A 12,370-nucleotide genomic window follows, 5' to 3' on the forward strand; every position below is an offset into this window, starting at 1 on the left:
TTATTGTTTGGGAGTGATTGTCTTAACGTGAGTCCTGACCTTGATTTGTGTTGCTTTTGTGTTTCACCCTCTGCGCATTGTGTTGCCTTCACAATCTTCAGCTAAAGCTTAAGATTGCTTTGCCTTTGTTATTCGTAAAATTAATTCTTAGGATATTATACAGAAAAAGGGAGGGGTCTTTAAAAATGGTTATTTAATTTATACTGCAGAGTGCTGTTTTACTAGCAAAAAATATAGCAGTAAGTCGTATTTCAGTAATCTAATACTTAAAATGTTTTGGGTTTTTTTTGGTTTAGCAAATAATAAACTTGGTAAATCAGCTCTCCAATATGCTGCCTCTGTGGTCTGAAAATTACGCAAGTTTTTTAATCATGAGGAAAGGTGGGATATAGAACCTGGAAAATGTGAACAAGGATCTACCTAGCTTCTTTTTTTTTTTTTTTTTTTTTTAGGAAGGCTTAATAGCTGTTTTCCTGTGCGTTCTCTAGTCTATTCCCAGGCGTACGTGTGAATGTTAAACATATCTGATGGGCACCTTCTACAGTCTATGCAGCTCAAGTGCCTAAAACTAATTCAGTAATCGTTTTTTTCTTTCTATGCTACAATTACCATTTTCCTTAAAATAGAGATGTTTCTGTAAAAGCATCTAAGTGTGCGTAAACGAGTGCTTTCTCCCCTCTCTACCCAGCGGTTTTAAGATGATTTATGATAAGTCCCCTTGTTACAGTTCTTTCTGTCCTGTACATTCCAAGCCCTTTTCCATTCATCAGACATCATAGCTTTCTTTGTGAGAGGAAATACTAAATTTATCCTGGAATTCTTTTCAAGGAACTCTGTTTAAATAACTTAATTCAAGAATACTTGGCCTTGTAAGCGTCCTCGTGTAAGCAGTTCCTTTTTAATTGGCTAGTACAACACTAACTTTGCTACCGCCAGGCTAATTAAAATGAATGTAATATTAAGCCTTTAAATGGTGCATCATTGACCGTTACGGGACAAGAACGATTTGATGTCACGAAGAGCGGCACTAAGGAAGAGAAGCGTCTTTGCATATACCTGTGATATGTATTATAAATACGACTGTGACTTGAGTATAATTGTTGCAGTGACTACATTAAATATAAAAAAGAGACACTATCAGTGGCTGCCACTGTAACTTTTTTGCAATGTGCTTTAGAATCACAAGCAGAAATTATCTTCTTGCCTTACTAGGATTTTACTGGTTACTTTTTATATTGTACAGAAGCTTTTTTTGAAAATATTCTTCACATCAGAGAGTAGCCTTTATTCCGAACAGGACTCACGTGCCACCCTTTGACTTTTAAGGCAGATTTCTTGTGAGTAAGGACACAAATTGGGTTTTTTAAGCTTTGTAAATGTAGAAAACCTAGCTGATACAGAATTAAGTTAAAAATGCTGCTTTGCCTAGAAGGCTCTAAATCATTCTTTGTAAGTCATCAGCTCAGTGTTACTCTTTTTTAAATACCTCCTGCATCAAGTGCTGTGGAGGGTAGAAGAGGTGGCCAAGAAAAGATGTATTCTGCAGAGAGGTTCAAGGATTTTTTTTTAAAAAAAAAGAGTAACCCAAAACAAAACCAAAAAACCCTCAGATTGGAAAGCTTGAGCGGTTTTATGGCTCAGAAATTGAAGACTGGGTAGTATATCATAGAGGAGTGGTAACTGATCCAGTTTAAACTGTGCCTGTACTATGTTTTCATGGAATTTCTTCATCAACTTTTTTACCACATGCTGGTTTAAAACCTTCCATGCCGTAGCCGCAGTCCCGTACCTGTGCTGCTCTAGGTCCCAGCCTGCCCATCCGGCGCCCGGGAGCGGTGAGCCAGTGTCAGCGGGAGCCCAGCAATACTGGATTGCAATACTAACCTCCGACACTGCCCCTGCAATTCTCTGAGTGTGAAGTAAACTTCTCGGTTAGTGTAGTGATGATGTAATTACGTCATCGTGCGTGACCTGTCAGTCACAAATGCAAAGTCCATCATACGTACATGCATGAATCATAGACCGGGGTCATAATTCTTTTGATCGCTTGTATTTTGTACTCCTCTTTCTAAAAAGTCTGTCTTCTTTCTGAAAGAAATTCATAAAGCATGTGGCTAACATTGATGCTGTAATAAAACTTCATCCCAGAACACACAAAATTATTGCTTCAAAGTAATGCAGAGACTTGTGAGGGCTGGCATTTCCTGGCCTGAGCACTTCCGTGTCTGAAATCCAAGTATGTTTATTCAAGTAATTAGCTAAAACTTTTAATAAAGCTATTTATTATAATAATGTTCAATTATGATTCTGTTCAGTAACTTTTCCTGGAATTTTATCATAACGTTCCTTGAATTGTTGCCCCCTTACCTCTTTCTGTCTTTCCTGCCTTTTAAAATCTGAGTTTTGTTCAGTTGAAGGGAACTCATCCAGTTCTTTTAATTCTTGCTGAAGAGGTGAAACACAAATTTGGCCTAGAGTTGGGGGGGGGGGCTGTGTACAAGCACCAGTGTTTATTGTTTTAGGATGAAAGCACTTGTCAAAATTTTAGTTTGCACTAAATCTTTTGTGTGTGAAAGTTTTTGAGCCAAGAAATGATTTCTGACTTAGCCTGTGGGGTTGGCTGGGCGTTACTGGGGGGAAACGCGCTGTTCTGCCAAACCTGTGCTGACAATTTTTGTCTTGGGAGACTGGCATTGGGGCTAAGTTTGGTAATACGTGTGCGCTGGCTGGTTTAAAATAGAACGGAAATTAAATTAGTGGTGAAATGCTCCTTTCCTATAGAAAATGCTACATTCCAGTGGTGTGCCGCGCCGGCGTATTCATGTATCGCACGCTGGTGTTCGCAGCCGGGGGGTTACGGGTGACTTCTTAGAAAGCAGAAGAGCTGAAACCAAAGCTGGGTTAAAAAATAAAATTATCCGGTTACTGTGCTGAAGGTTTGTTGCCGGTCAGCTCTGCAACCCGAACGGTCTTGTTCCACGTGCATTAATTTTGGACTTGCTGCTCTGTTTCTAGCTGCGCAATACCTGCATCTGTGCGGTAATCTTGGTGGAGAATAACTGTTCTGTGAAGTAATGCGGAGGCGGGTGATGGCGTTAACGGAGTTTTGAGGAAGCAGTAAGCGCATCGGCCCCTCTGTTGCGATGGCAGAGTGCTTTCCCGCGCTGTTTCCTCTCCTTTATCCTGCTTCCAAAGCCGTGCCCGCTCTTGGGCTGCGCCCTGCCTGCTTGGTGTCCTCTTAACTCCGTTATTCCTTTTCTGAAAACTGCTCTTGTTTTTCTTTTGAATCCAATTATATATAATGTGATTTTTTTTTTTTTTTAAAGGCACCATTATCAGGTACTTATTTTTGTCTGGTTTCGTACAGAGTTCCTCTGAACTGTTCGTTCCTCGGGCCCTGGGGCTGTTACTCACCTCGCGTGCCTGTGCTGCTGTCTCGTCTTAGTCTATAGATCACAGTCCATTAAAAATACGTACAAAATAAGTATTTCCAGCATATTGTGGTATGTTTTTAGCATTAAATACCTTTATTCTTTTTAACCACACAAAAACCCTGTTTGCCACTGCTGAACTCTGACCGTTCTGCATCCAACAACCGAGTGTCTTGCGTAGCGCAGTCCTGCTGCAATGAGCCCTGGCCTCCTCGTTTACATCTGCTATGAAACTGTAAATAGACTTTTTAACAGAAAATGCTGTTACTTTTTGGCTTTTTTTCCCCTGACTGTATGAAAGGTAAAGCCTGCTGTGTTCTCTTTAATTGTTTTTTAAAAATGAAAACGTAACACAGTACTTTTTGATCCTGTTGCCACTTTTAAAATCGCAGGTCGTGTCATTACGCTTTTCTTGCACGCTCTACGTTGATTTGCTCTCTCTGAATGTTGTTCTTTAATATAAGCTTGAATTAGATGCAAACCTACAGAATAGTCAGCGCCCTCAGAGACAATTCTTGTTATTATGTTTTTTTTTTTTTTTGTCATGTCTTGCTTTTTGCCCCTGATTCTTCAGAATTGGAAGGCTTTTTAAAAAAACTATATATACGTGTGTGTGTGTCGGCAAACTACTGAGGTGATGCAAAGAGATGCAGATCATGAAACAGTAACAATGAAAATTGTGTAAATTTTTTGTACATAAATAAAGATTCAGTATAAATGCTGCTGCTGTTGAAGACTTGCTTCTGAGGTCCTTGTGCACCCTGGCAGCCACCCCGTTCTGCCCCGTTTGTGCGGCTGTGAAACACGGGTGCAGACTGGAGCTGTGTGAACCACTAATAAACCCGACTGTTCGTATGAAGCTGGCCAGATACCTTCTTCACTTTAGACTCACCGCGCTGTTTTCAGAGTAAGCTTGACAGCTTGTTTTTCAAGGTGATAGATATATTGTGGTCATTTTGAATGCGTTCAGCAGAATGTTTTGCTGGTGCAGCCACCACTGCCGGCAGGAGTACCTCAGCCCTGTTTTTAAGCCTATGGATGACGATGACTTGGTCCTGTCCTGGTGCGAGGGTGGCCGGTCAGCTGGGAGGATGCTGGCCTCAAGAGCGCTGAGCTTGTGCACGGGAGGCTGCGCGAGTCAGTAAGGCTTCCCTTACTGTTGCGATAGGGATTTACTCGTGCTTTTAGAAAATATCCAGCTGTATGCAGCGTGCTAAGAAACAAATAATCCAATTGCTTGATTGGTTGAGAAGTGTTTATTTCTTTTTAAAGGCTTTAAATATATTTGACAACCTCTTTGAGTACAGGTTGTTGTTGTTGGTACGCGTTCCTAGAAGCAGCCTGCTTGTGTCGGGATGTGTCCAGTCTCTTCTGCCCTGAGATGCCAAAGGTGCTGTGCTCCTTAGGCTGCCGTGAAGAGGCCGGCTGATCGATGAAGGGAAGTGTTGAACTTCGTTGGATAGACAAACCCTCGAGTGCCCGGTTTTAGAGTAGCTCTGATTTTTGAAGTTACCCTTTTTGTATTCCTTTTTTAATGTACGTAGGGTGTGGAGATAACATGGCCTTCAAGTGGTGTGATACGGACATTTTTTATAAAAGATTTGTGGTTTTTTTCTGGTTCTGGCAGCAGCAATCCAAGCCCAATTGCAGACGGTGAATCGCAGCACCGCTCACCCTCTGGGTGTCTTGTAGGAAGAATCCCGTAGCAGTCTGTGTGCTGATAAACTGCTGCAGCCACACCCTGTTGTTACCAGCTGTGGGCTATTCCCTAAAGGTTAACTCCTGCGGAGAGGAACAAGCCCCTCCTCGCCGTCCTGCAGACCAGAGCGGCCTGAAGCCAGGCAGAGCGGGTTTTCACCACATATTTAGACAATTAGTTGTTACTTTTCCTGGTGCGTTTAAGGAGAATCCTGGGATCATGCAAAAAAAGGTGTGTATTGGTAAGTGAGGTAGCTCTTAACTGGGGTAAGGTGGGAAAATCCCGTTGTTACACGGGAGTTTTGCTGCCAGCCAGCAGTTACTGTATTTACAGGCTGAGCCCAGCAAAGGAGCAGGAGGTCCAGGACAGAGGGCAGCTGGGGCAGGGAGAGGGGAAAGACATTTGGAGGGTATCAGGACTTTTGAGACGTAAAATGAAACCTTATTTCTGATTTCCTGAAGGCAAAAGGTTCCTCTGGATTTGACCAACTCCCCCTTCCTTCTTGTGGAGAGACAGCTCAGCTCTGCAGGCTGAGTAATTTTTGTCAAAAGCCGTTTCTGCCTGCAAGTGTAATTCAGAATACGTGATGTGGTAGAGCTTCAGAGAGGCAAAATGAATCAAACCATTGTTTTTCTGTTTCTCCGTGGTGGGCACAGGTTTACCGAGGGGACTGTGGTTCCTTTCCCACACCGGCAGCAGATGGCGAGGCCTATATATTCCCGTTCGCACGGCACAATCGGACCCATCTGCACCCCACAAACCAACCAAAGCGTGACTGGAGCTGCTCCAGAAAGATTATAATTATCTCTGCTTTTCTGCCAGTCAAACCTTGATCCAGAACCTGATTTATTGCCTGTTTCTGAGTGCACAGAGCGGCTCTGAAGCCAGCGTTTGCATTCTGCCCAGCGTTGCCCTTTCAAAGGATTTCTTGCTCTTGGCTCTACTTTGGGCTGCTTCCATCCAGGGAGGCCAGATGGGGGCAGGATCCTCCTTTTTATTAGCAAATACTTCAAATTAAAAGTTTTTTTTAAGGGAATTGAGCTATATCCAAGGTGATCAAACACTTTAAGCCTGAGCTGCCAGCAAAAGAAATCCCCTTCCCCACTCCCTCCCTCTGCCGCTCCCTCCTTTGCTGTGCCACAAACGCTTGCATGGGGCTTTGGGGACTTAATTGTCATAAGACTACTTTTATTTGCAATGTTCTGAGTAATGTCTAGCTAAACAAGTGTGGTTCAGACTGCTCAAACAGCTTTTTTGGCACTAGCAAGGGGTAGAAATGGGTGGCGAGGAGCAGAAGGAGGGCAGGATGGAGGTGGGACTGAAAGAGCTGGAGATGTTGGGAGTTGTTGTTGTTCCTTTGCAGCGCTAGTGCTGGTTTAGCACCCAAGCCTGTTTTCATATAAACTAATTTAGACGATGCCTATGCCCAGCTAGTGGCTTGTTGCTAAACTGAGATGCAGGCTGAGTGGTCCCACTTTGACATAGCGTTGTACTCAGTGTCTCGTTTGGGGCAAATAAGAAAAAACTTTGTGTGTAGAGCCAGGAACACGTTAGCCTGGTGTTTTAATGCCCAGTCACAAGATAACCGTTGTCAGTCCAGTTACAGAGACGAGTCCAGACAAGCTCTGACACCGAGACCATGCGCTGTTGGGTGGATAGAAAGCCTGTGGCCTTTTTTTATGGCGATGTCCTGTTCATCGACCTGCAAAAGGTAAGGTTAACGGCTGAAATCAGCAGCAGCAAACTGGGGACCCGGCACAGGCTGTATCATTGGCATGATACAGATGGTTATGGACTTCACTAAGAACAAGATCTCAATGCTTGTGTTAATTTGCCCACCAGTAGCGAGGAACCCAAAGCACGGAGCTGCTCGGCGTATTAGAAGGGAAAGGAAAACCTAGGTAGGTGTGACATCTCAAAATCCTGTTTTTATTTTAAAAATTGGAGGTAGCCTTATCTTTGCCCAGCAAATACCTACATCTGCTTCAAGTCTCTCTTTTTCAAGGTTCAGCATAATAAAAACAATTAATGTGAATTTGATAGAGTTAAGGGAAAAGTACTGGGGCAAGCTCTGTTGTTTAGGTGAGGTCTGCAGTGAGTGTTTTGGGGGTGAGGCACAGAGGACTCCCGAGAAGCCGTGGAAATGGGGCAGCGTCACTCGTGGCCGCTGCTTGTCTGTCTGACCATGGAGCCACGTTGCAGTGGGGAGCTGACCCGGAGATTTGAGGAGCTGCCCCGCATGTCCTGCCCAGGGGGACCCTGCGGCGAGAGCGGACCCATCCCCAGCGCTGAATGTTGTCGCTCCGTGTCCTTGGGCGTGACCCTGGCTGAGCAGATCCCCTCTAATGCCGAGGAGAATTGGGGGAAATAGAACCAGGCCACAGGAGATGCGGTTTTGAGTCATGCCATCTGTGTGGGTAGGATGTGTTGCATAAACTGCCTTACTTCCCAAACTGTGGCACGTATAAACTCACTTTCCTTTGTGCTTAACTGTTACGAAGCCTCGCCTGGGCAAATGCTGTTGGTTTCCTTAGAAACTGGGTCCTTCAGAGGGAACAGCAGAAAGCGTCTGGGATAACTGGTGTGTTGCGAGTAGTACCACAAAGCGTGCCGAGGCCGGTCCTGCCGTCGGTAAGGCTGCCAACTGTAGGAGTCTTAAAATTCTACCTGTAAAAAAAAAAAAATAGTAATCAAATTTGTCTTGACATGCCTATCACCTGCATCAGGAAAAGCCTCGCTAAGTTTCAGCTACGTAACAAATCTAGGTCTTTGCTGCAGTCATTGGTACTGGGCTGGATCTTATTTTTTTTTTTGAGTCAAATTGATGGATAAGCTGAATCATCAGCCCAGTGTATGAAGGGGAAAGGGGATGCATAAACTCAGTGAATCAAAGACATCACAGAAGGAACAGCAGATTGCGGCTGCACAGGAAGAGCAATGACTGGAGGCATCAATTATTAAACATGGAAAAATGTTAAAAATAATAGATGTTTTAATTTGACATTCTTAGCTCACCAACGGCTCTGAATGAGAGCGCTGCAGACCCCTTTGGCAAACAGCGGGGCAGAGGGGCTCAGCAGTCCCACCGCGGCCAGCTGAAGAGGCTCCTGGCAGCTCCACGTTCCCTCCATCGAGTGGTAGGTAAGGAACACTTGCTCGCAGAACACCTTCCATGTGCATGTGACGTAATTTATTAACTCATGTAACGAGGGAAGCACCACAGCAGCTTGGGAATGTGCACCTGGGAGGCGTTTGCCTCTGTTAAACTCTGTGAGGTTCCTCCCAGACCATCAGAAGCCCCACGCTGTAGGAACAGCTCAGTTCTGCTCCCCCACGCAGGTACTTGCCTGTGAATTTGGGCTGTGTGGTGCTCAACATCACCTGCACCTGTAAGAAGAGCTGCTTTGAACCTCTGCCAGGATTTCAGCCCGTAGTTTCACAGAAATAGTCTTGTTGGAGCTTGTCCAGAGGAGGCCACGAAGATGATCAGGGGGCTGGAGCACCTCTCCTGTGAGGCCGGGCTGAGAGAGCTGGGGCTGTTCAGCCTGGAGAAGAGGAGGCTCCGGGGAGACCTGAGAGCGGCTCCCAGTGCCCAAAGCGGGCTGCAGGGAAGGTGGGGAGAGACTCTTCAGCAGGGCCTGCTGGGACAGGACGACGGGTGATGGTTTCAAAATAGAGGGAGGGAGATTCAGACTGGACATAAGGAAGAAATTCTTTACTGTGAGGGTGGTGGAGCACTGTCCCAGGTTGCCCAGAGAGGCGGTGGATGCCCCATCCCTGGAAACATTCCAGGCCAGGTTGGCCGGGGCTCTGAGCAACCTGACCCGGTTGGAGATGTCCCTGCTCCTGGCAGGGGGGTTGGACTGGGCGGGCTTTAACGGTCCCTTCCCACCCAAAATCTTCTGTGATTCTATGAAATAGGATGTTTGTATGACTGGAATACTTTTAGGACAATAAAGCCATTGTTACTGGTCTTCCCTTAGAAAAGGATGCTTTTGCAGCCACTGTTTTAAGGAAGCAGCTGTAGCGGCCAATATTTTTATAATCTGGAGTAAAATTTATAACATATACTGAATTTAAAAAGTACTTAGCTTGGTATTAAACAAAATTAGGTTTTTAGTCCTTTAGGCATTCATGTATAAAATCAGTTATTCTGATTTTACATGAATGAAATGTAAAGCACAATTAACTTCCCCAAACTCCTATCTTAACCTGTTAAAACTTAAGCTTTTTGTTGCATGGGCTTGCTCTTTAGTTCAGCTGCATTTTCAGCTTTTCATCTTTCTGTTAAGCATTTGGGGTGGAAATATCTTGCTCATGCTGGAATTTTTGCTACTGATTTTAAAAGCTTCTGGGTTTTGTTCTAGAGCTGGAGCCTAATGGATTTCAGCTGGCTCCGTAAAAAAAACCCCAGAGTTATCCCTGTCTGGTATCCTGTGCCAACCGTGTTTTTGTAGACTATCATCTTTCCTCTAAATCATCAGTTGAATGTGCTGCTAAAAACTCGGTCACCCCTTAGCCCAAATAAATGCTGACAATGTCACAGAGTAATTCAATGACCTGTTTTGGAGACCGGTAACGCCTTACTCAAGCCAGTTTTTGTATTTTAGGATGAGTTTTATTGAAGACAGCCACACAGCAATTTTGCGGTGATTTTGCTGGCCTCCTGCCGTGCCTGTGATGGTTCCTCTGCACCCGGCTGCTCCCCACGTGTGCCCCTGCCCTCAGCTGTCACCCAGGAACCTCTTCTCTCTCGCCCAGCTCACTGCAGCATCCATCACCAGGGTCACTTCAGCGCTCAAGTCCAGCACACGAAGCCGCAGGTGATGGGGAATCGGGAGAGAAACGCCTTAAACCATCGTCACCGCCGAAGGGTAAAGATTATAGTGCTAAAATAAGTCACCAGCGTGGGAGTTAGGCGTTTGGGGCCCAGGTCCCTCATGATAAGTCGCTGCTTAACTCCGATGGATTTCACTGGCAAGCAGATACTTAAACATCTCTTAAAACCAGGGCTAATAACAGAGGCCTCACTGCAAGATGCGCATCACTGTTGGCAGTCTGATGGAGATCCTGAAGGCACTTAGCTTGTGGAAGTCTATCTTTAGTCTTGCTTTAGGCTATCTTGGTTCTGCTGTTTAAAAAAAAAAAACTTTCTTTAGTAAATTTGCAATCGACATGTTTTCTGTTATTTTTGAATGGTGAAGGCGACGGGCTGTTTTTAAACAGACAGGTTTTGCTAGCTTTCAACAGACAGTTTCATTGTAGGGACGACTCCATCCAAACCTGAAAATTATTTACTTGCTTTTCAGTGTTAAAGCCAAAAAAAAATTCAACAAACTAAACAAACAAAAATATTTGTTCCATGTTTGTTGCTCAGAAATCTGTGGATTAAAAACATTTCTGTACGTTTCAGCAAGATATTCGTGGTACTATTTCCAACAGTCTCGAGCTGCTGTGCTCCAAGTCCAGCCCAAGGCTGGCTGGGAGCCTCAGGAGAGGTGGGACAGGGCTGCAGAGCTGCCCACGCCCCACCGATTGAACGGCAATTACTGTCCCAGAGTTGTTTGATTTCCAGTGCCTTGATATCTAGGCTTTTATTCATGTCCTTCACAATCCGATAAGAGAGGAGCGTGCACCAGCTAAATCCAAAGATGACGTACCGCAATGAAAGCGTTTCAACTTATGTAACCCCGTGCCTGTGTTAGATCATTGCACTTAATTTTCAGATTGTGAAGTGAAAGACTGCATTAAACCATCCCATCCTTCAATAACCCTAACGAGCGTGTGATGATGATGAGAGAGCTGGAGCCCCTCTCCTGTGAGGCCGGGCTGAGAGAGCTGGGGCTGTTCAGCCTGGAGAAGAGGAGGCTCCGGGGAGACCTGAGAGCGGCTCCCAGTGCCCAAAGGGGGCTGCAGGAAAGGTGGGGAGGGACTTTTGGCAAGGGTATCCAGTGACAGGACAAGGGGTGATGGTTTTGAACTGGAAGACGGTAGCTTTAGATGAGATACAAGGAAGAAATTCTTCCCTGTGAGGGTGGTGAGGCTCTGGCCCAGGTTGCCCAGAGGAGCTGTGGGTGCCCCGTCCCTGGCAGTGCCCAAGGCCGGGCTGGATGGGGCTGTGAGCGCCCTGGGCTGGTGGAAGGGGTCCCTGGTCCTTGCAGGGGGGCTGGGACTGGATGGGCTTTACGGTCCCTTCCAATCCAAGCCGTTCTCTGATTGTATATGCTAAGAACATGCTCAAGCATAGCAAGATCTGTCATAAGACATTCCCAAATTCAAGGTAAGTTGTCTCCTTCCCTGAAAACCAGCATGTCCCATGCAGCGCCAATGTTAACGTGCCTGCCCTTTGGCGACAAGCACACGCTTTGCATCTCATCGCTGCTGTTCCAAGGGAGCAGCCGCAGCGACGGGTGGCTTGCTGAAGGCCGCTGTGCTCAGGGCATCTTTGCCATAGCCAGGGTAATTCTGCAGCTGTTCCTGTCCATCCGCTGTCATTATGTGGCTTTATAAAAAGACTCATGAAGTCATCAGTAGTTTAGCCTCCCATGGAATCATTTTCAAGGAAATGAGCTGAAACTCTGCCAGACTCATTGAAATGAAAACTATCTAACAAATAAATTTTTCCTCCTCCTTCCTCCCTTACTTGTAGGGGAAAAAAAATGCATCAAGAAGCCTGAGCCATTTTTGACAGATGAATGAGACAATGTGCAAAGATCCGTACGCAAGACCACACGCTCCAAACGTGTGTATGTGAGTGGGGAGGGACCGGGGGTCTCTGAGGGCAGCTGCAGCCCTTCTGGCATGGGGCAGAGCAGAGGACTGTGGCTCACCTCAACGTAAGAGTGGAGTTAAGGGATTGTAGTTTTGATCCTGATGGTGTGGTACCCAGTGCTGTAAACGCTGTGGAATGTAAGGGTGAAGAAAACAGGTAATTTCCCAGGGGCTGAATTTCAGTTTCGTAATTTGTATGTTCCTGGTTGTGGCCTTTTTTTCTATCCTTGGTGTGAGTTATTCAGGGAAGATCCCCATTTATGTCACCAAGGGAGCATGGGCCTGTGTTCAAAAAACATGTAGACGTGGCACTTCAGGACATGATTCAGTGGCCATGATGGTGTTGGGTTGATGGCTGGACTTGGTGATCTTAGAGGTCTTCTCCAACCTTAAAGATTCTATGATTCTATCAATGGGAAGACTTCAGTTTGCAGAAGTTTATGTTAGCTCATAAGCTCCTGCAGATTAT

The sequence above is a fragment of the Chlamydotis macqueenii genome, chromosome 6 (genome assembly GCF_036417535.1).
Source record: "Chlamydotis macqueenii isolate bChlMac1 chromosome 6, bChlMac1.mat, whole genome shotgun sequence".
NCBI classification, from domain to species: Eukaryota; Metazoa; Chordata; class Aves; order Otidiformes; family Otididae; genus Chlamydotis; species Chlamydotis macqueenii.